Source organism: Lygodium microphyllum, chromosome 24, assembly GCF_053477565.2.
Source record: "Lygodium microphyllum isolate KBCC chromosome 24, Lygodium_microphyllum_v1.1.10, whole genome shotgun sequence".
NCBI lineage: Eukaryota > Viridiplantae > Streptophyta > Polypodiopsida > Schizaeales > Lygodiaceae > Lygodium > Lygodium microphyllum.
The window spans coordinates 60,132,135-60,155,198 of NC_141158.1; the positions used below are offsets into that span (position 1 = coordinate 60,132,135).

At 41.5% G+C, this 23,064-nt stretch overlaps 1 protein-coding gene and 1 pseudogene across 6 annotated transcripts in view; one reads left to right on the plus strand and one right to left on the minus strand.

Moving 5' to 3' along the window:
- LOC148015143 (callose synthase 3-like) overlaps window positions 1-23,064 on the plus strand; it is a 211,187-nt gene that overhangs the window by 21,002 nt on the left and 167,121 nt on the right. The window lies entirely within an intron of this gene.
- Window positions 104-3,024, minus strand: LOC148015144 (uncharacterized; annotated as a pseudogene).

Sequence of the window (23,064 nt, forward strand, 5' to 3'; positions counted from 1 at the left end):
AATGCATCAAAACAAATTGAATATGCAATACTACACCATAGAAATGTCCTCAAAAGGCCCATAAGGGCTAGTCCAGAGTCTAGACTCCACAATAAAACGTGATCTAAGAGTCAAAACTCCTCATCAAATGATGACGACGACGATGCACCAGAAGAGAGTAAGTCCCCATCTGTCAAGACATTGCCCTCGTCGTCATACTCAGGCTCTGCCATCACAGGCACATGTGATGATGTGAAAGATGTATCATGAGATCCATGTGCTACATCATCATCTCCTGGCTCTCTTTGAGTATGAATGAGAGTGACAGCCTCATTCGCCCGAGTCTGCTGCGTACGAACAGGCAGCTTCCCCCGACGAATGCTCCTTCGTCTAGTGCTCTCTGAATCTGCAGCCTCCTCACGCAAAGGTATCGCCAAAACCCGTGCGCGTGACCTCATGACACGGCGATTGATGCTCTCCAACTCTCTATGAAGGAGTCGTATAATATCTGCCTGCTCGTCTCTGACACGTTGCTCTACGTCGTCCTCAGTAGAGGCTGGCACCATCTTCACACAGGTCGGATTTGCCTATGGAAAAGCAAAATCCGACAAGTTAGAACCACAAGAAATGACTTAATTATATTGAAATGTGTCAAAAGACGTACGACGTCGGACAGCTAGATATACCTGCTTGGGTGTTCCCAAAGCATGATAATCTCGCACGAGCTTCATGTTAGCTTGGCAATACACTAATCGCTCCAGCTGAGCGTTACTAAGTCGATTGCGGATCTTCGTGTGAACCAAGGAGTAGGTGCTTCAACTGCGCTCACAAGCACAAACAGAACAATCCTACGATCATGAATCATGATACGATTTTGGAGTCAAAAACCTTAATGAATCAAACTTTAAAGATGGATGCAATTGTGAAAGAGTCAAGAGTACCTGTGAGAGGATTCGGAGAGCAAGATGAGTCAGCTTTGGAAGACCTTGTCTTCCATAGCTCTGCCACCACGTGAGAGGAAATTTCGTCGCCTCCTCTCTCAAAACCACCGCTTTAGCAAAGGATGGTCCTAGATTGTTCATAAAACTCACCATCTCTGCATCAACCTCAAGTTGGTCATCCTCGTCGTACATTATGTTGATGTACTGGTCTTTCTGCGTGAGCAGAGTGCTCTCACTAAACAACTCTGGCTTCTTGTAGAAGGGATGAAGCAATGTAACCATCCCATGAATGGGACGGCTCATAAATGTCCATCGCCGCTCTACAATAGCCAGGATGTCACCGCGGCTACAAATTGACAAGCCAACATTCCAATAGCCATTATATAATATAACTTTAAACATATTGTTGCAATGTGCATATTAGTTAATATTAATATAATCAGCCAAGAACAATATCCAAGTGTACACTCACCAAGACTCTGTCAATGTCGTATAGGCCGCAATATGGCGTTTGATCTCCATGAAGAGATGATAGACCAGTCCAACAGTAGAGCCCTCCATATCTGTGGCTTGGAGGAGGACATGGATAGGCTGCAATGCCACTGTCAAGCTCTGTACCTTTGTCCAAAAGGTCTCGTCAAGCACTTTCCGCTGAATGTATCTAGTGGCCTCTATTTGCACATGGTGCATAAACTTCCATTTCGGGTCCACCACAGTTGTAATAATGGGTCCCACAATCTAAAAAGCCTTTGCAAGACTAGGAACATATAAGAAAACCTGGTCTTCGAGGGTTGCAAGTGCACTATGGCTCCTGAAGATGGCCAAAGCCTGATGTTTTTTTCGGAAAAATGTAGTAATCTTTGTGGCATCTGCAACATGAGGTTGCACCCATGGCAACTTTCCAATATCCTCCATCAGAAGGTCCAAGCAATGTGCAGCACAAGGGGTCCAAGCAATGTGAGGAAACTTTGCCTCGAGCAATTCACCCATACGCTTGCAATTTGAAGCATTGTCTATCACCACTTGGACCACATTCTCTGGCCCGACATCCAAAATTGCTTGTCTGATGTGGTGATAAATAAACTCAGCACTAATGGATTCTCCTGCCTTTCCTGCATCCATAGCCCGCAAGAAGTATGTGCCAAGACATGAGGACACCAAAATATTGATAATGTGTCGTCTACGCATATCACTCCAGCCATTAGATATGATGGTGCACCCAAAAGACTGCCATCGTGCCTTGGCAGGTACCAATGCCTTGTCTATCAAGGCTTTCTGCTCTTCAAGCATCATGGTACGCATTTTGTTATACTCCACCCTGGACCACGAGTCTGTGTGGCCAACCTATGCTATGGCCCTCACCATTCTCTTTCATTGATTAGTCCTCAGTATATTGAAGGAGATGTTGCACTCCACAAGAGTGCGAGCAATCTCCATCTCAGCCACTTTTTGTCTCTCTTTCACCCACGAAAGAGATGACACGCGTGAAGACAAAGTACTTTGTCTCAGCACATGTGCATCGTCATCCTCATCAACCTCCTGCATGACACGCGCCCTCTTTTTGTCCCCTGTTGGTTGGCTATCGTGTGTGGAAGAATCACCCATCTCCCCCACAAGCGCACCATGAAGTGCATCTTGAGTGTGCTGGCTGCCCCTTACCTTCTTTGAACCCTTTGTTGTTGATGAATTCTTAGCAATGAGCTTGTCTCTGAAATCTTGTGGCACCTGCTTGCACCCACCACAATTGCTGGTGGTGCCAATACCTGTCAAGTGTATCACGACATGAAAAATTGTGCTTGTGAGCTCAAAGTTGCAATACTTGCACTGTCATCTACGCGTGCCAGAACCAACTTGGGTCGGTGTATTAATAACACGGATGACATTGGTGTGCTCTTGCCAGTAGGGGTTGCATGGCTTTGGCATATTGGATCCTGGAAACTGTGTGACACAAAGAAAGAGAGAGACAGAGCTTAGAGCATACTCCAAAGGAAGAAAGAGAGAGAGAGAGGGAGAGGAACTCGGGAGGGAGTGAGAGAGAGACGAGATTAATCATGTACATTGGCTGCTCGTGGTTGAGAGAGAGAGAGAGAGTACAGTACGAGACAGAGATGCATCACGAGGGACCAAGGCCATGAGCGAGAGAGTGTGAGAATTACCTGGTTGCAATGTGTACAATGTGCAGAGACAGAATGAAACAGAGCGTTGTAGGCGAAATTCCGAAATAAGCGCAAATTCGTACGTTGAAGCTCAAAAAGGGGTTTTTCAAAAAAAAGAAGTACAGATCGATCCGTATGGTACAGATCGATCCATACGTACGTATGGCTGCAACCTTGTTTCACATTCTTGCTCGGATCAACGTCAAACTTGACATAGTCCTTTAGTAGGTGTCCAAGCATACTTTGAATATGCTGTCTATCATTTACAACCATCTGATCAACACCAGATTTCAGAAAACTGAATCTGCCCCAAACAGTAAACTGGAAGCAACCTACTTTATGTATAGTATGTACACTACTTACATCCTCTTTATTTACAGGATTCTGCAGATATATTTCTTTAGACGGAACCCATTGATTCTACTGTTGTGAATAATCCCATCTAAATCTTGTAGCAAGTAAGTGCCATTTTCAAACTTTTGCTTGATGAGGAAAGGTCCTTCCCATCTAACTCGAAACTTGGTTTGAAAAGTAGAGTCCAAGCTTTTGCCATATCTCATAACCAGCATTCTCTCTTTAAGATTCTTCTTCTTCAACTATGTATTAAACCATTCCCTTCTCTTCACAATCTGTTTTTCATAACAATTCATTGCTTGTTGCCTATCCAACTGTAGGGTATGCAAGTTCAGTCCTCTGTCAATTCCCAATTTTGTTTGATCTAACTGATGCTTTCTTACAAACTCCATTGTAGGGAACATGACATTCATAGGTAATAAAGCATCTTGATCATATACTAAATGAAAAGGGTGAATCATGTACTTGTCTTCTGCATTGTTCTACAAGCCTATAAAGCTCGATGTAGATAACTGTCCCAATCTTTAGGATGATCTTCCACCAGCTTAAAGAGAATCTTCTGTAATGTTCCATTAAATGCTTCCACCAGTCCATTGCAGTGGGGATAATAAGGAGTAGCAAATCTATGTTTCAAGTCTAGCTTCCCTGCTAATTCTCTCAATAGCTTATTTCTGAAGCCAGGACCTTGATCTATCACTATTTCTAGTGGTATTCCAAATCCGCAGCATATGTCCTCCACGAGGAACTGAGTTACATCCTCTTTCTTGCGATTTCTTGTAGCCTTAGCTTCAAGCCATTTGGTCGTATAATCAATTGCAGTAATGATGTAAGACTTTCCTATTTTTGTACCGGGCAAAGGTTCAATAAAATCCGAACCCCACTTCTCAAACGGTTCATAGGCAACAATGGCTTTAGCAGGTTCTGGAATTAGTATCCTTTTTGCATATGACTGGCAAGCATGACAAATTTTACACCAATGAGCAATATCAACGCTTAGACTAGGCCAAGTAAGTCCTGCTAACAGAATTTTCCTTTTGGTAAGCTCAAAACCAAAATGACCACCACATGCTTCCTCATGACAGGAAGATAAAAAGTAGGAATCTCAGAACTATCCGGTACCCTTCTTAGTACATTATTAATCCCCTTCATGTACAATTGATCCTTTATGAGCACATATGCCCTGGCCTTTCTGACAATGGCATACCTTTTGTATTTATCAGCCAATGACTCTAGCTTCCCAGTTTTTAGAAACTTTTCAATCAGGTGAAGGCTCTCCTTGCCCTCATATCTAGGATTATCCACCCTCATGGCAGCAACATACTCGGAAAGAGCATTTTCAGCAAATTCATGAGCTCTACGGTTGTTCTCCCTACCAATATGCCAAATTTCAAATTTTTATAGCTGTCTCATGAGGCCTTTTATCTTAAATAGCCAGTCCTTCAAAATATCTTTATTGGCTTTCCAAACATTTTGAATCTGTCTGACCACCAACATAGCATCTCCTTTTGCAACTATCTTCTTGTATCCCAGCTGAATACACTGTTTTAGGCCAGCATGTAAACTCACATATTCAGCTTCATTGTTACTTTGTATCTCTTTACTTTCTTGAATTCCAGAAAAGACTTCTCGATTTTCAGCATCCATGATGAAAAAATCCAGTCCTCCCTTTTTTAGCACTCTTTTGTAACTGCCATAAAAAAACAAGGTAGCATCTTTATCCTTCATCTCCTCATGAATTTGTGGATGCAGAATTAATTTTTATCTTATAACAGCTGCACTTTCTATAGGTTCTTTATAAGTCAAAATATTAGCCAAGCTACCTCTTATAGTATCCTCTTTCAAACATGTAAATTCAAATTCTTGCAAAGCCAACAGCCACTTAGTAACTCTTGGAGCATTTTCAGCAATTACAAAACGTGTGGAAGCAACTGGGAACCAATAAGTACTACAAATGGTTTTTGAATCAAGTATGATTTCCATCTTTTAACTGCATATACCAGCCCCCATACCAACAATTCTTCTTCCATCTAAGCTTTTCCAGTCGCTACAATGGATCTGCTTATATAAAACACTGGCCTCATATACGACATCCCCTTTCCTTTCTGCATTAAAATGGCTCCACTGCATTTTTCCCAATACTGATACTAATGAAGAAAGGTTCATTCCAGTTTGGAGACATAAGAACTAGCAAAGTGCTTAACTTTTTTTTAATATGCAAGAATGCATCCTCTTTAACTTGCATCCAAACTAAAGGATCCCTTTGAGTTGCTTTCTGTAAAGGATACACATATTCACCTAGCATATGGAATGACCTTGATAGATACCTTAACTTTTGAACAAAGCTCCTCAGTTCTTTTATAGTTTTTGGAGAATCCATAAGAAGTAAAGCCTCAACTTTACTAGGCTCAAGTGAAATACCATTAGCAGACACTTCATGACTCAAGAGTATCACTCTAGTTCTTGCTATCTTACATTTATCAGGGCTCAGCTGACCGCCATCCGCATCAAGTTTGCAGAAAACTTCAAGTTTTTGAGAGTGTAATGCCCTTGAGCTGTACACACAAAAGTCATCCATAAATACCCGCAAAGATTTCCCAATGAAAGGGGCAAATACCCAACTACCCATCTTGAAAAGCTGGCATATGCATTCATCAGACCAAAAGGCATCACTCTATAACAGAAGCATCCCCATGGGGTAATCAATGTTGTTTTCTTCTGTTCTTTTTCCGCTATTCTGATTTGGAAATATCCAAAGTATCCATCGCACACACTGTAAAATTCATGACCAGCCACTTGATCCAAGATCTCATTCTGAAACGGAAGAGGATAGTAGTCCCTCTTAGTAGCTGCATTAAGAGGCTTGAAATCAACACATACTCTCCACTTTCCATTCTTCTTTAACTTGATTACAACAGGAGACACCCACTCTACATCATCAACAGGATAAATAAATTCAGCATCAAGCAACTTCTGAATTTCAGCTTCAAGTATATTTTCTTGAATTGTACTAAGTCTCCTAAGTTTTTGAGCCACTGGTTTGTACCCTTCTTTCAATTTGATATGGTGCATAATGCTGTTAGTACCCCTCAGTTGGTGATATTCTGTAGCAAAAAATTTCGGGTATTTTTGAAAAATGATTGAATATTCATCTCTTTCATCTTTAGTCAAGTCATTTCCCAGCATATTCATAAGCTTAGGGAATCCAACATTCATTTCGGGTTGCTGATCACATGTTTCTTGCATGAAGTCTGTACTTCTTGCAGCAATATTTACAACTTTTTCCTCTCTTTTTGAACCTTGGATTGACAACCCAAAGAGGTCAACATCCCTAGAGAGTAGGCTAGCTTCCCATTCTCTATCTTTCTCATCAAGGTTGGAATTTTCTGAATCACTACTTTCATTACCTTCAACATCGCTTTCATGTTCATTTTGAATGACAGACCCTGTTTTCATGTCAAAGATCACCCTCTTATGAACTAGCTCTTCTAGATAGAGTTTCAATTGACCTCTATACCAATCTTGTCTGGATCTCATACCAATCAACCACGGTCGTCCCAAAATGAGAGGATATGCCTCAAGTTTTGTAGGTATAACATGGAAATCCAAATACGCTCTTTGGACTTCAATGTTGATCTCCAAGTTCGCAATGATTCCCAAACATTTCACTTTTGAGGTATTTGCCATTTTAATCTTAAACAATGACTTCCCTGTCATTTTAAGATGCATTTGCAACATTGCTTTTTCAGTGATTACACAAAGTTGTGCACCACCATCAACATAAACTTGATCAATTTTTCTTTCATGTATCCATGTGTCCATGACAGGTATGATGTCTTTCACATCTGATAGGTATACCACTCCAACATGCCCAGTTTGGGTTTTTCTTTTCCTGATGCTAACTAAACCGTGCCATTGCCTCCTCAGAGAGGAGTTCATCTGCAGTAGCTGACCATATGTAACATCAGCCTTCTTACCTTTCAAATCCTCAAGTAAATTGTAAGGAACTTGATTGACTCCAAAGCAAAGTCCCCTATTTGAATCTTCCTTCGTTGTCTAGCTTTCTTGCTAGTTTCTGGATCGTCTAAACTTGTTTTCCTTTTTTAATCCTTGCTGCCCTTTGAGTTTCAGTTTCAGTATCCCTCTCTCTGACTCTCTTGTTAGCAAAAATATCTGCATTTTTCCCATCATCAAACACGTTGGTTTTGATCAAATTCATACTCGATGTGCCTTTATTAGGTCTTCTTTCCAACTATTGTCTAGCTGGTTCAAGTGGCCTTTGTTCCTGTTGAGGTCTAGCATCTTGCCTAGCATTCCCTTGTGGCATGGGATACATCTCTCCTCCTGTTCTTCTTGGATAAGTGCAATCAGGAGCAATATGTCCTCTCTCCCTGCAATTAAAGCATTCAAAGTTTTCCCATCTATTTCTTGGAGGTCCTCTGAATCTAGGTTGCATTTGAGGCTGCCTTGGAGCTTGGTAAGCCATCCACTCCAATCTCTTGATAAACTGATTAGCATCCTCATTTTCAGTATCAAAGAAGGGTTCATATCCAGAAGCCGCCATGCTTGAGTTTGTGTAAAGGGTGGTTTCCAAACCTTATACTTCCCAATTGATAATATCAGCAAGAGATCTTCAACATGGAAGATCCTTAGCAAGGGCACCAATTTGTGGTAGGTGAATTGGGTAGTCCGCCTCTAACAACCCCCAAGACAACACCACAGGATAAAGATGGAGAATCTCCCCTTAACAAAAACCACGAAACAACACCACCGAACAAAAACGCTGAGACTTCAACTCAACACTTAAGCAGTTTAAGCCTTCAAGCTCAGATTTTACCATTTTTAGAGAGCATCTGACGCTGAAATAACCATGGTTGAGACTTTGACAATACGAGCTTTCAGATTCATAGAACTCCTATTTTTTAGGGATGGCAATCCCATGCAACAAACTGCCCCACGAAGCGTGATTGCCTCAATCCGTGCAAAACCAGTTGTAGATCCTTTTTGTTCTTCTTTTCTCAGAGCACACATAAATACAATCCAAATACATAGGTAACCAAAGCTTTATACGACAAATTTTCATGCCAATTTAACGGATACAAGCATTTCATTGCTGTAGACATTCCATTATTGCATCAAAATAGAGTTTGTAGTGATATAGCAATGGAAAATCATGATGACTTTCATGGGAAACCAAGTTGGTGACGTAGATACTGTTGAATTCATCTGTTTTCTCATAGAGCACATAAATTGCCTCATAGAGTATTACACAAAACAATTCATAACTTGCTAACCAGATCTCGGATCGCTGAGCTTCAAAAAGGAAAGTTGTAGTTCTCTTTTCAATCTATAACTCTTTAGAACAACTCAGAGTCAAATTCCTTGATATGTTGCCTTGAAATAGCTCTGCATAGTTTGCAGTCGTAAATTCTTGCATGCTCTATACAACAAACACAACTACTCTGTTCCAAAAGCACAAACTTGCAAAGGTAAGGACACATTCCTTGACTTCAGTTTGTCGTTTCAGCATACCAGCAAATACATCTCAGCATATCTTGCATTGATGAAGAGTTGCGGGAGCTTCAAACTTTATGAACTCTGATCCATTATTTTATTGGCTGCAAATCCTTTCAGATTTCCACTAACTTGAACCCATTCATTCAACATTTGTCCATAATATATATTCCTAGTCATATACCCAGTTTCAAATGTAAAGATTCTTTAGTTCCATTCTTCTCTGTTGACGGGAAGCCTCACGCAACAACTAACATACATCACTCTCAACATGATGAAGAACAACCCTTTGTTGTCTTTCACTCATATCCATATATCAAAACTGATTTGCAAACTCTCTGTCCCACAAAGTAGTAGAAGAAAATAAGACAAAAAGAGAACTCTTATTACCATCATCTCAAAACTGAGAACTCGCATTAGCCCGTTGACTTCAGCAGCCTTGCTATCGTCTATTTCTCAACTCCAATAACTTCAGCTTTACGATCTCTTTCTTTTGACAATTTGTTGTTGTTGTTCTTCTTCGCTTTAGATTTCTCCCTTCTTCAGGTTGCAAGATTCTTTTTCTTCCTCCTTCTCTCTCTCTCTCTCACATTGATTGTCTTGTGTCGAATCCTCTTCTCTTTTTTACCTTTTTTAAAAACTCCTTACGTTTTACTTTTTTCCTTATTGTTCCAAGTTATCCCTTGCTTCTCCTTAGTTGCTAGATCCGGACATTGCTATGCTCCGGTGGATTGCATACATCAAGGAGAAAGTCCTGGATGGAAAACAGAAGGTCGGAAAATGGAGTCTTTAGCCATGCTTGGTTCACCCATTGGCAGTATCCCAATCAAGAGTCTTCATGAAGATTATGAGCTCAGAGCAGGGTTTCCAAGAGTACAGACTTCAATGCCAGTCCTCAATGTTGTTAAGCATGAGCCAGAGGAATTGTCGGACAGTGCGGAGTCTTCTTTCTCTCGCTTTGTTGCTGCGAGGCAAGCTGCTTCATATTCAAATAGTGGAGAATGGTTATGCTTCTAACACAGAATGAAGATGGGATGATGGATGAGGAGGAAGAAGATGACTTTCTTATGGCTGAAAATGATGTTGTAAGAGTGAATTTAGCAATGCAAGGTGTTGCTACATCATTAACAGAAGCTTGGACAATAAAGAGAAGACACTTTAGATGTTTTGTATCTTGTGTAGAAGTGTTTCTGGAAGATAAATATGTAGGAGAGTGGTTGAGAATTGGTCAATATCTCAGTACATTAACAAAGAGAGATGAATGGTCAGATGAGGAGTTTAAGAAAATCAAGAGGAAAGCGTATGGGTTTTTTTTTAAAAAGATGGATACTTATGGAAACATGCTAAAAAGAAACAGGGTATGCCATTGCGAGTTTTGGGTGACAGAGCTTCACAAGTAAAAGTAATGTAAAAATTTCATGAAAGCTTGTGGACTGGTCATAGAGGTGTTTGGGGTACTTTTACAAAGATCAAAGAAAGATATTGATGGCAGGGTATATATAAGGATGTTACTCACTTTGTGGAAACATGTACGACATGTCAAATGTATTCAACTGTGAGACATCGGGATGGATTGCAACCCACATATCCATTGTCTCTGCATTTTAAGTGGGCGGTGGATTCGGTCACAATGCCTATAGGTCTTTGGCAAATGAGGTATCTTGTGCTTGCTCGTGAATACTTGACTAATCAAGTGGAAGGGAAAGCTTTATGTACTAAGACAACAAATGCTGCGTGTACTTTTTTCTTAGAAGAGATCTTTTGTCGGTACGGCTGTATGGGAAAAATTACAGCAGATAGGGGTGAGTTGGATACAGATGAAGCTCATGATTTCTTTGCACGGTTGGGGATAAAGCTTGCTTTAACTTTAGCCTATAACCTTGAAGGAAATGGAAAAAGTGAAAGAGTTCATCCACCTATTGTGAAGGCATTGGCAAAAGCATGTGGAGAGAAGGTAAAATAGTAGCCACGATTGCTCTCTTATGCTTTGTGGGCCGATAGAACAACTCATAGTGCTGGTATAGGATATATACCTGTAGAGTTGATGTATGGTCAAAAACCTATCATGCCGATAGAAGAGATGACAGTCACATGGAGTGTATTACCTTGGGAGAAGGAGTTGAATCGAGAGGAGTTGTTGGCCTTACACATTAGACAGTTGGAAGAAAGTCAGAAGACATAGAGACAGCAACCACAAAGTTAAGGGCAGCAAGGATACAGAACAAGAAACGGTTTGGCAAAAGACATAGACTGAGACCAAGAACCATATAAGATGGGGATTGGGTATTGGTTTATGATAGTAGTTTAGATAACGAGCATAGTGCCATGCGTAAAGTTTCCAAAAGATGGTTTGGACCCTATGTGGTAAGACAGGTGTTTGATAATGCTACTTACGCATTAAATGAGCTGGATGGGACAGCCAGCAAACTTCCGGTAGCAGGAAAAAGAATCAAATTATTCAAAAGGCGAGAATTTACTATCTATGAGTTGCCAGAATTGGAAGAAAATAGTGGTCATGATATAGGGGCTAGCTAGGAAGATATAGAAGATGAAGAAGTAAAGGACATGGTTGCAGAGGATGAGGAGGACTCAGAATCCGGTGACAACTAGGATTTTGGCACATACCAGAGGATGTGCAGGTTCAGAGAGGGTGGATGTCGTGATGTTATGAGGACGCAGTGTGAAAAAGTATGGAATGTATCATCATTCGACTTCTTTATTGATCTAGAGAGTCAATGTGATCTGAGCCATTAGTACTAGTGTGAGTTGCATGGGTTATCCGAAAATACTAGATTTTTGGATAATCTTAGTCTATATTTGATATTATTTATTGTAAAAATCCGAAAAAGTTGGAAAAAGCTTCTAGATTAGGATGGCATGCAAAAACCAAGTTGCTTTTTTAGCCAATTATGGGATTTTTAGAAGAGGGACAGATTGATGAAATTGCATGCATCGCGATCGCTGTAAATAGACTGAAAACTTCAGATTAAACGGAAAGAAGAAGAAGGAGTAATTTGGGAGAATCGTGAGCAGGTGTTTTGGAGTTTTACCCCTCTTTTGGAGCCAATGGAGCCATCAGATTTGGGTTCCGAGCAGCAGAGAAGGAGCTGTAATTCTGATGCACGTTTTGTTATACGAAGAGGCTCCAAGAGATCTAATGCCTGGAGATTGCTTCCAAGTAGTGCGAAGATTCCAGGTTCTTTCAATACTTATTGATTCAATTCATTGTGCTTTGTCTTTGTAGTGTTTACCTTTTGGGATTTCTCTATCTTCTCTTCCATCTCCTATCTCTACTTCTTTTACTTTTGATCCCCGGTGGATTTAATCTTTCGACAAAACCCCTCCGACACCGTACTTGATCTTGGGAGTTGGCTCCATGTTGATCAATGGACGAAGAAGATCCACCCTGGAAGTTGAGAATAGCACTTGAAAGGAGACCTTTGAAGATAGTCAGGAGACTGGATGAGTTGTAGAATCCAAAACTCAACCTCGGGAGTGAAGCCACAAGCTCGGTGACTCCATGTTGGAAGGAATAGAAAGGCCTAGCCACCAAGTCACTGCTGGATCTAGGTAGATGCTCTAGATCCATGGTATGAGTAGAGAAAGTGATTGCTTAAAGGAGAGCCACTCCTCGAAAGTGAAAGGTGGGGTTGTGTGGAGAACTTCATGGCATATAAGATCTCTTGTTGAATTTGAAGGAGTAGAAGTAGGAGTTCTCTCTGAAGTCAAAGAAGAATTGGAAGCCCCCTTTGAGGGCGAAGTAAGAAAATTTCCCTTTGAATCCCAGTATAAGAGAGAAAGAAAATCCAACCACTTATGGCTCACGGACTGCGAAGCATTAGATGATGAAGAAAGTGTTGCCGATTGTGTCGAAGAAAGTATTTGCGGCTCAAAAGAAGTCGGAAAGCACCCAGAAGTGGCCTCTTAAGCCTGAGTAAAAGAGGGTGGGGAACAAAGGAGGCTCAGATGAGCCAAGGGTGGATAGGAATAGTTGCACGCTCTCAGGAGAGTGGACTATGGAGGAGATGTGGTCCGTGGAAGCCGCTGTATTCTCCTCGGAGTGGGGTGGTCTCTAGAAGGGCTTATTGCCTTGTAAGGTCTTAGAGCCTCCGTGTGCTCGAAAGGACTTAGTGTGCTTCGGTTGCGGCTTATTGCCTTGAGCATAATACCGCGATAGTTGATGCAGAACGATCTTTGTGGCCTAGAACGGAGAGGTGATATAAGGACTGCATGGTGGAAGACGCATATACTCCGGCGAGTGGAGAGCAAAGGTCGATGGCGACAAGCATCGGTGGAATGACCGTTCTTGTCGAGTAGAAATACCCAGTAGACTGGTCATCTGTTGGGAAAGCCATGGATACCAGTGTGTCTTACTGAAGAAGAAAAAGGTCAGCCACGAACCGTGAACTACAATGTCTGCCTCAAGGGGTGTGAGGGCAGTGCAAGGGCTGGAAGTGACAGCAGTATGGTGGAGTTGTTGGGTTATACAGAATAGCTGCTAGTAGATTGGTTGAGCCGCGAGGTTGTAGAGAACATCTACTACCAGTCTAGCCGAGCTGCCAGGAGAGCAGAGAACAATTGCCAATAGTTTGACCGAGCCGCCAGCGGCAGAGAACAATCGCTAGTAGTGTAGCTGAGCCCCTAGAAGCAGGGAGGAGCTGCTAGTAGTCTGGCTGAGCCGCTAGCAGTAGAGAGTAGGCACTGGAATATTGCCAAGTGTAGCAGAAGAGCTGTCAGCAGTAAATACAACAAAGGGGAAGTGGAGGCGGTAGCAGTAGCCCTGAACGCAAGCTCAAAAACAACAAACGCAGGAGGGAGCATCCGCCAATTAGGGTGTTGATGTAGCAGAAAAAGGTATTTGCCTTTACTGTAGTGGAGGACTTTTGCGACTGTTTGAGCAGATCCAGCTTTGATACCATGTCCAAAGACGACGTAGTAGCGAGATAATACGGTTTGCGAGGAGGAACACAAAGTGAACTTGGCAAACATCGAGAAGAGAAGAGAAGAGAGAGGAAACTTTGATGAATGGAATGATGAAGATTTAAATCATAGAGTGAATGTGATGGATGCCGTAGAACAAGGAAGATGATGAAGACAACCACGAACCACGAACCGTAATGTCCTCTTGAAGGGATATGAGAGCAGTGGAGAGATTAAAGAGAGGAGGTGATAGACTGAATGAATCCTTTTATAATGTCCTTTAAAGGGATGTGAGGACAGTGGAGAGATTAGGGTAATGCAAAATGTTTTGCTTATGTAAAATGCTATGCAATGTTGCCACTTGGACCACGCCCTAGTAGGAGAATTACACAAGTGTCCTTTTATAATGATAATTATCTTGATGATGCCGATGATGATACAATAATACAAAAAATAACAATGTCAATGAAGCAATCTGTAAGCAAAATCTTGTCACTACCAAGACAATCTGTAAACAAAATCTTGTCATGACCAAGACATAGTTGCTAAGAAACTCATTTCATACGGTTAGGAAACTCGTTTCATACCTAGGTGTTTCATAAGCATATGAAATACCCATTTTAAACCTTCACAAATGCCACATGCAAATGTCTTGGGATTGTTATAATAATCTTTTATCGTGGCTTTACTTAACACATTCACATGGATATTGACGTTGATTGTCAAAGTTTTGCTTTGAGTTGTTATCCATAATAATTGCATAAATAGATGGCTCATTTTACATCTAAAGGTGATATTGAGCATGAATAGTGGACCATGATGTATACAAATATTGATTCTATATTGAATGTTCATTCGCATTGCATAGAATAATGAATAATGTTAATTTGTGTTTTCTACGTTGCATGAGTCATACAGTATGTATAAAAAACTTTCTTCCTCTTTGTTGTTATTGTCGTCTTCATCTTCGTTTGTCTTTGCCTATTGATTTTGCGGCTTGCCTATTAGCAATTGCCAATTACTTAACCTCAATCTCTTAAATTTGAGTAGAAATGCATTGTCATTCGTGTTCTCTCGCAAGATTGTAGTTTAGGGCTTGTTGAGAGGAATTGGAGCATATAGGTCCTCTTTCACACCAAAAAGAGAAACAAGCTTACAATTGCCCAGTTGGAGTCTTCGCATGTAAATTGGTAATGATTAGTATTATGTGTAATTAATTTTTTAACATTGACACTTGACATTGCTTGAAAGTTAGACTGTAAATTATGATATGTATGAACATTAAACATGTTAAATATTCTCTCATATGATATATCTTTGTCTCGTTCACCTTTATAGGTGAATGCTTATAAGATTGATATAGAGAAGATGCGTGGCATTCCATAGATACCACAGGAGAAGCGGGATATCTACTCCATGCTCTATGAGGAGCTATTAGCACCGGTGCATAAGACTCGTGTACAAAGGAGGATTAGAGTCACTAGAGCGAGAGCTACATGTGGTCGTGCCTTACAGACAGAGTCAAAGGTTGATGCTGAGGCCGCTTCATCAATTTCTTGATTAGGATTCTCGGAGTTGGATGGGTAGATGATACATAGATTTTCAAATTTCAAACGAGTCATGAGTCATGACTCATGATATACAAGAGTTAGTTTAGCATTATAGAGTCTAGACTATAGTTGCTAGTTGTTCATTGATGTTAATACTTATTACTCAGTAGTTACTAGAGTCTAGAGACTAATACACAATGCGCAATGCTCACTGGACTTTGAAGTTTTGACAAAGTATTCATATGACATAGTTACATGTATCATTGTATCTTAATTTTACTTATTATGCATCTTGATTCTTGTTCAATTGTTCTTGATATCAGTCTTCAATGTTTTTGATGTCAGTCTTCATTGCTATTTAGATCATAGATGATTCATGAGTCATAAATTATAATTCATTTTGTTGCCTTAAGTTTTAAAAATTGAGTCTTAATTGTGTTAAGTTGTCTTAAATTTCAACCATTGAGTCTTGACTTCTTAATCTTCACTCGTGAGTCGTGACATGTGTGATGAATCATGATTTCAATCATATGACATGAAGACTCAAAGTTTTGTATGAAATTTAGGTGCCTGTTGTTGTAGGCATTGATATATTTATATACCCACATAATACTGTATTTATTTTAGTGTATAATCCGAAATGTGATTTCTCCGTTTTCAAAATTTGATCAAAACTTTGGTTTTTTCCATTGTCGTTTTTGTTTTCCTTGTTTTTGCTATGGGCTTTGGTACCCGGATGTCCCGATTGATCTTTACCATTAGTGCTACGGCTTCTTCAAGAGTTATGCTCAATGGTGGGGTTACAGAGCTATTTGTCCTTGCACGCTCGGTCAGATAGGGTTGCCCTTTGAGTCCTCTCTTCTTTGCCCTGGCGACTCACCCGGTCCTTTCAATGTTATCCTCAATGGCGGCTTCTGCTCAGCTGGCAGGATTGTCTCTTTCTTTGGGCCAGCACTTCATTAGCCAATCTTTGGCTGATGACACCTTTATGATTTTGCGGGCAGACAGGGACAACATTCGAAAGGCATTAGATGTTTGGACGCTCTTTGGTCAGGCCTTTGGTCTTCGCATCAATGCCTTTAAGTCGGCCATTCTCATTTGCACGGAGCTTGATTTACAGTCATTAGGCTGGCAGGGCCAGGTGGTTTCCCGTGGATCCATTGTCAGGCATCTTGGATACCCGTTGGGAAAGGATGTACGGCCAAAGGACCTACTGGAGTGGATTTCACAAAAACTGGCGGCGAAGTTTATGTATTGGAAGTCGCAAGCGTGGCCATTCCATGTGCGCCTCAAAGTGGCTCAGACAATTATGCTACCAATGCTAACGTATGTCCTGCCATTGCTGCCTTGGACGCCTACTACTTTGAAGGCTCTCACTCATCCCATTCGTTTCATGCTATGGAAGAAGGATTCTCTGCAGGCAGGCATTTCATGGATTTCATGGTCACATACATGCACCCCTAAACGCATGGGTGGTGGCGCTATTTTGGATGCAGAAACTCATATGCTGGCTCTTCGTTGGTCTCTTTTTCGTGCCATGTGTGTGGATCATCACCCGTGGACCATCATAGCCCGTTATTTTCTTGAGGACAGCGGGCTACGCCATGGTAACACACGGCTTCAGGCCTCCTGGTGGCATGTCCTTAATGCTAACTCTCGATTTTTCAGTCCCTCTTCCTCTTTGTTACTACACTTGGTCGGCTCTTGGAAAGTGGTGCTCCAAAAGGCCCGTTGGCATCCAGTAGGGGACCGCTTGTAGACTAACTCCTTTCAGCTGGAATTGTTGGCAGTATCCAGATTACTTTCATGGGAAGACAAACATCAGCTCAGACCGAGATTTAACCGCATGGCCCGTTTAGGTGTGACTTCGATTGCGGATGCTACCCTTGCCACTCGCAATGTCCTCGCATCGTTTCGGACTGCTAGGAGACTTTTCAGGATCCCGCGCGGATACCGTGGTTTATGGGAAAAGCTTTTGTTGGAGCTTCAGGGTAGACAACCCTTTCCTGCCCTGGCTGTGGATCGTCCTTGACAGGACTGGGACCTTGCAGGCCGGTTGAGTCTGGAAAAGGCCTCTACTAATCAGGTGTATCATCTTCTCATTCAAGATCACCAATGGCTGGGTGTGAAAGCTAATACTGTTTGGGGATTGCGGAAATCGCTGTCATGGTGGCAGGCGACGTTGATGGAGGGTTGGCTGAATAAGGCACCTTTCAAATGCAAAGTCTTTCTTTGGCGGGTAATGATTGGTGGTCTTCCTCTTGCCTCGGCCCTTTCCAAGCGTCGAATCTCGAATGGCAATTGTTTCTTCTGTACCACTACTGCGGAATCGGCCCGATATCATTTTCTTTCTTGCCCGCTCGCCAAGAATATGTGGTTACTCTTGTCGCAAATCTGGCGCGCGGTGGTGGGGTCCTCACTAACTCCTTTCGATTGGGTTTTTGTGCGCCCAAAGTACCCCACACCGCCACAGTTACATATGCAGATCTTATTTTACTTTTTCAGATACTGGGGATGCTAGCACATTTGGACCACGCGCAATGCTTTTCTCTTTGATTCGGCCTCTAATGTACCGAGACATATTGCCAGGCTTAAAGGGCTCTTGCATTGGCAGCTAGATCTCATTTGACACTCCGACTCTCGCTCGGGAGGATTTGCATCCTTGGCATATGGCAATTGCCTCTGGGTCGTTGCCATGATTGGTGTAACCCTTTTAGTGCATTAGTACGGGGATTTCCCACACGTTGGCCTAGGGCCCTCGTGTCTCTTGTAATCATGTAATCATGTAATCTTGTACCTTTTTTCGTAATTAATACAATTACCTTTTACGAAAAAGAGAGAGAGAGAGAGAGAGAGAGAGAGAGAGAGAGAGAGATTTCTTGGGGCTGAAAGGTCTTTTGCTATGGCAGATAGATCTCATTCGGCACTCTGTCTTGCTCCCTCGGGAGGACTTACTCCCCTGGCACATGGCAATCTCCATTGTGTCTTTGCCATGACTTGTGTATCTTTGTCCGGGTGTTGTATTGACAGTTGACTCACGTTGGTGTACAACCATCGTGTATCTTGTAATCATGTAAACTTGTACTTTTTTTCGTAATTAATACAATTACCTTTTACGAAAAAAAAAGATTTCTTGGGGCTCTCGCCTTGCAACTTCACCGTATATTGGGGGCCTACAGCCCAATGTGTTGCATGCCCTCAGTGGTCTAATGTACAAATTACAGAAGAGCAACGTGGTTGATAGGGTGCGGATTCAGGTGGTGGAGACTTTGGGCCCAGATGTGGATGCAAAGGAGAGGGAAGAAATGTTCCATGTATTGAGATGGAGGTCTCTTGTTCTAAAGTTCAACTCAGTCTTGAAGCACAACCACCAATCAAATGCAACAAGCATGCTTTGATGCTTTTATGGAAGACCTTGAGGAATCTCCAAGCTTTGCTAGATGATCACTAGTTGCTCTCCTACGCACAGGTCACATCTATCATTGAGAAATCACAAGATTTAGACTAGGAACACTTGTTGGAATTTGCTAATATACTATCAGGAGATTATGTCCAGCACAACCGTGAGACCTCCATGTTTAGTATTAGGATGATGTTTTGGAAGCTGCAGTGGATAGAAAGACAGTGTTGCATTTGTTTTCGGCATTCTGTGAAAGAGGAGTTATCCTTTTCTTTGCAAGTTGAATCTCGGTGCTTTCTTAGATTCGGTAGTAGTAAAATTCCCTTATATTGGGTGGCTATAAAGAAGAGATTTTTGTGGAACCACGGGGCTTTGGTGAAGTAATGCTAATGTGAGCCATGCTTTGTGATAATTTGTTAGCCAAAGTGCCTTTGTTTTTTGATTACTGCCTTGTTCATGCCGTGCCTTGGCGACTGTTGGCTGATTTTTATCGCTTGCTTCAATAGGAGTGCTCAATGTGGGTAGAAGTGGAAGCTTTGTGGTGCTGTGTATTGGCCTTTGCTAAGGGAAACTATGGCAACTATTAGTTTAATCTTGGTGCCTCCGAGTTTAAGGGCCTGCTAATAACATCTCAAGAGCAGCAATCCCCTTCTTTCGTTCTATGTGGTTCCTTATCTTCCAAGGAAATCCAATGTACAGGTTGACAAGCTTCTCAATTACCCAACAAAGTGCATGCATTGTACATATATGTACATTTGATAGAGGTGTATCAAAGATTGGTTTGAAATCTTTGTCAAACTAGTGATGATTAGGCACCTTCTTCCACCACTTTTGATCAAGTGTTTTTTCATCCTCCATGCAATACGTGCAAGGAAGGGTGATTGGGCCTCTGTTACAATTATATAAGCACTTTAGAGTCTTCAAGTTTGATGCAAGATGCCAAGTAACTTGAAAGTTGCCCATGTTTGGAACCAGTAGTGTGTTATGTATGCTCTTGGATACCTCTTGCAAGAGATCTAACTGGTTGTGACTAAATTGCCATGGCATACCATCATTACATTTTCGTTTGAAATGGGGCACTGTTGTTGGCCATTGTTTCTCTTGTGGGCAGTTGGGGCAACCATAAGAGTACTGCTAACTTTTTAGTTGCTATGCCTCTCCTTGCCTAGGACTTTCTACCTATCTATGTGTAACAAAAAGATAAGGCCCTTGTGGCACATCCAAATAATGACACGATCTTCTACCCCTTAGATACCTTTTGTAGTGAAAGGTTCTGCGGATTGTTTTAAAGATCTATTGGCAAGACTTGCTTTTGACACACGAGGTAAGGTGTTTACGCCATGGGATTGCCGTTATCCTGCTAGCAATCATGTTTGTCATGCCTTCTCATCTCCTACTTGTGATCCTTAGTCTGAGTCAAATGAGGGCTTTAGGAGCTCTAACTTGTTTGTCACTTGTCTTGATAGAGGAGGTAGCTCATTCTAGAGCACTTAGTTTATTGCTTTTCAGTGCATTTTCTCCTCCAATCGGGATTTTGCGTGCTTTCTCGGGGCAATTACTGCTTTCCACAGTCTGCCTACACCTATCAGACATTGTCATTGTCATTTGGAATTTTTCTAGGGCCACCCCTATTTTTTGGCATTTTATTCGTCATTAACCAGCATTTATTTTTGGTTGGCCATATTTGGGCATTTTTGGCTATATATAGTTTGCTTCTCTCCCATCATTCATTCATCTTCCTTCTTCCCTGGCAGGTGCACACTCCAACTCTGTCATCCTCCTCTATCTCCGATGTTGCCGTTATCATCAACCTGATCTATTGCCCTCATTGACGTTGTGGGCTATGTGTAGGAACTAATGAGTCTCCTTCCACTTTGCTGTTTATATCTACATTCTTTTTTGTTTAGTGCAGATTTCATTGTTCTTTTCTTGCAGTCTCTCTCTATTCTTTTGTCTCTATGATTCCGTTTCTTTTCTTTGTGCACTCTCACATATCCAAGGTCTGTTGCAAAAACGGGAGAAGATCCCTCTAGCTCAGAATCGGCAAGTCAAAGGATGAACTCATTCATAGTGTAGGCTGATTTTCTTGATGAGGGATCTCCGGAATTGTTAGTAGAAAAAGTTAAATCGAGGCAAACCAACCTTGGGTGTTTGATCTTTTTTCTTTGAACAAATAGAAAGTTGCCACTTGGAATGTGCATGGCATTTTCTCATGCAATAAGCAGCATGACATGTGGTGCATTTTGCATGATAATCATTGGGATGTTTTTGTGCTGTCATAGACTGATAGCCTGTTTGACACTTGGTAGACCAGGTTTTTTGATGGGAGATTTCAATATGTGTATTGATGCATTGTAGTCTAGCTTTGAGCATTCGGTGATGGATGCTCTCGAGAGTCTTGTTTGGCATGAGCTTGCTTTGAATGTTCTTAAACAAGATGTTTGGTCCTAGCTCTACCCATCAGATATAGGATTCACTTTTCACTCGACACAATATTTCACTACATGGTCTAGATTGGATTTTATCTACGTCATGCATGATGATGCCTTCATGCCAAAACTTGGACATGCAAGTCTTGCAATGCTAAGCTTTGTCGAACTATTTTCCTGTGTAGTTTGAGATCCTTGCACAATCGGTTGTTCCTTTTGTGTAGTATTTAGGCAAGCTTTCATTGTGCTTCAATTCGTCTTATTTGAAGCATCTTGCTTTCAATGGTTAGATGATGCAATTGCTTGACCGATTTGTGTCTGATTCCCAGTAGGAGGAGCTTACTCCTTTGAACTGATTCCCATTAGGAGGAGCTTACTCCTTTGAGCAATTGATTGGTAATGTACAAAGGGTTGCTCGATAATATGGCAATCGTCATGCATCCCTTTGCAAATAACGTCGATAGGTGGCAGAGGAACTATTAACCTTGGTGTATTCATTGCTTTTTGAGTCCTTGGATGATACATTCTTGTTCTCATTAACTATGCGATTGGTTAACCTTATCCAACTCCAATTAAGATCTTATCAGTAGGCTAAACTTAGATCTTTGACTGTCAATTTGTAAGATGTCTCCTGTCAGTCTCATTAATCTTTTCGGGTTTGCATCCTTTCCTTGCTTGTGAGAATATGGTTAGACTACAACATTTGGATGGGCACATGGTTACAAATTTGGAGTCTATTGTTTGCATGTGTTGCGACTATTTTTTGGGCCGAGTACCCCTTTGAGCATATTTCTACAGTCCGTTTGGATTTTTATGCTCTTGTTTAGGACCATGTTCCATTTGACATATAGTTTGTGCTGGAAAATGACATTCATGAGGATGAGGTCATGGATGTCTTATTGCACTTACCCATGGATAAAAGCCTCAGTTGGGGTAATCTCACTTATGAATCTTTTGAGACCTATGCCACTCATCTGGTGAAACCTTTGGTTGTGATGTGTTAGGAGGTGTGGAAAATGGGAGCTATGCCAGCATCATGGAAGGAGGGAGTTATTAAATTGATCTTGAAAGTGCCATCTCCATCAACATTGAAACATTGGAGACCCATCTCCTTAATGGGCTCGATGTATAAAATTTTCTTTAAAGTGCTGGCTAACCTCCTCCATAGGCATCTCCTTGCCATTGTGCACCCCAATTAGCATGGCTTCATTAAGGGTAGAAACATTTTGCATAATGTGCTGAATGTGTAGATGGGAATGGACCATGCCAAGTACTCTAACCAGGAGTGGTATTAGTGTAGTTGGATTTGGAGAAAGCTTTTGATTATTCAGATTGGTCCTTTCTTGTAGAATTGATGCATATTATGGGTTTTGGGCAATGTATGTCTCAATTGATGTACACCATCAGTGCTGGTTCTTTTTCTGGGATTATGTTAAATGGTGGTGTTATTGACCCCTTTCCCCTTGCATGCTTGGTTCAACAGGGCTGTCCATTGAGCTCTTTGTTTTTGGCCTTAGTAACACATCGGATGCTCATCATGTTATTCCAAATGGTGAGCACCAAGTAGTTGGCAGGTTTATCTTTTCCTTTTGGACGGCATTTTGTTGCATAGTTGCTAGCAGACAACACCTTCATGATCTTGCATGTAGAGAAAGACAATCCTCGTAAGGCATTGGATATTTGGACATTGTTTGGGCATGCTTTTTGTCTCCATGATAATGTTGCAAAATTATCCCCGTGGGAATGTTGTTAGGCACTCCAGATGTCCTTTGGGTGTTGATGTTTAGTCAAAATACTTGATGGACTGGATCTCCTCGATGATGG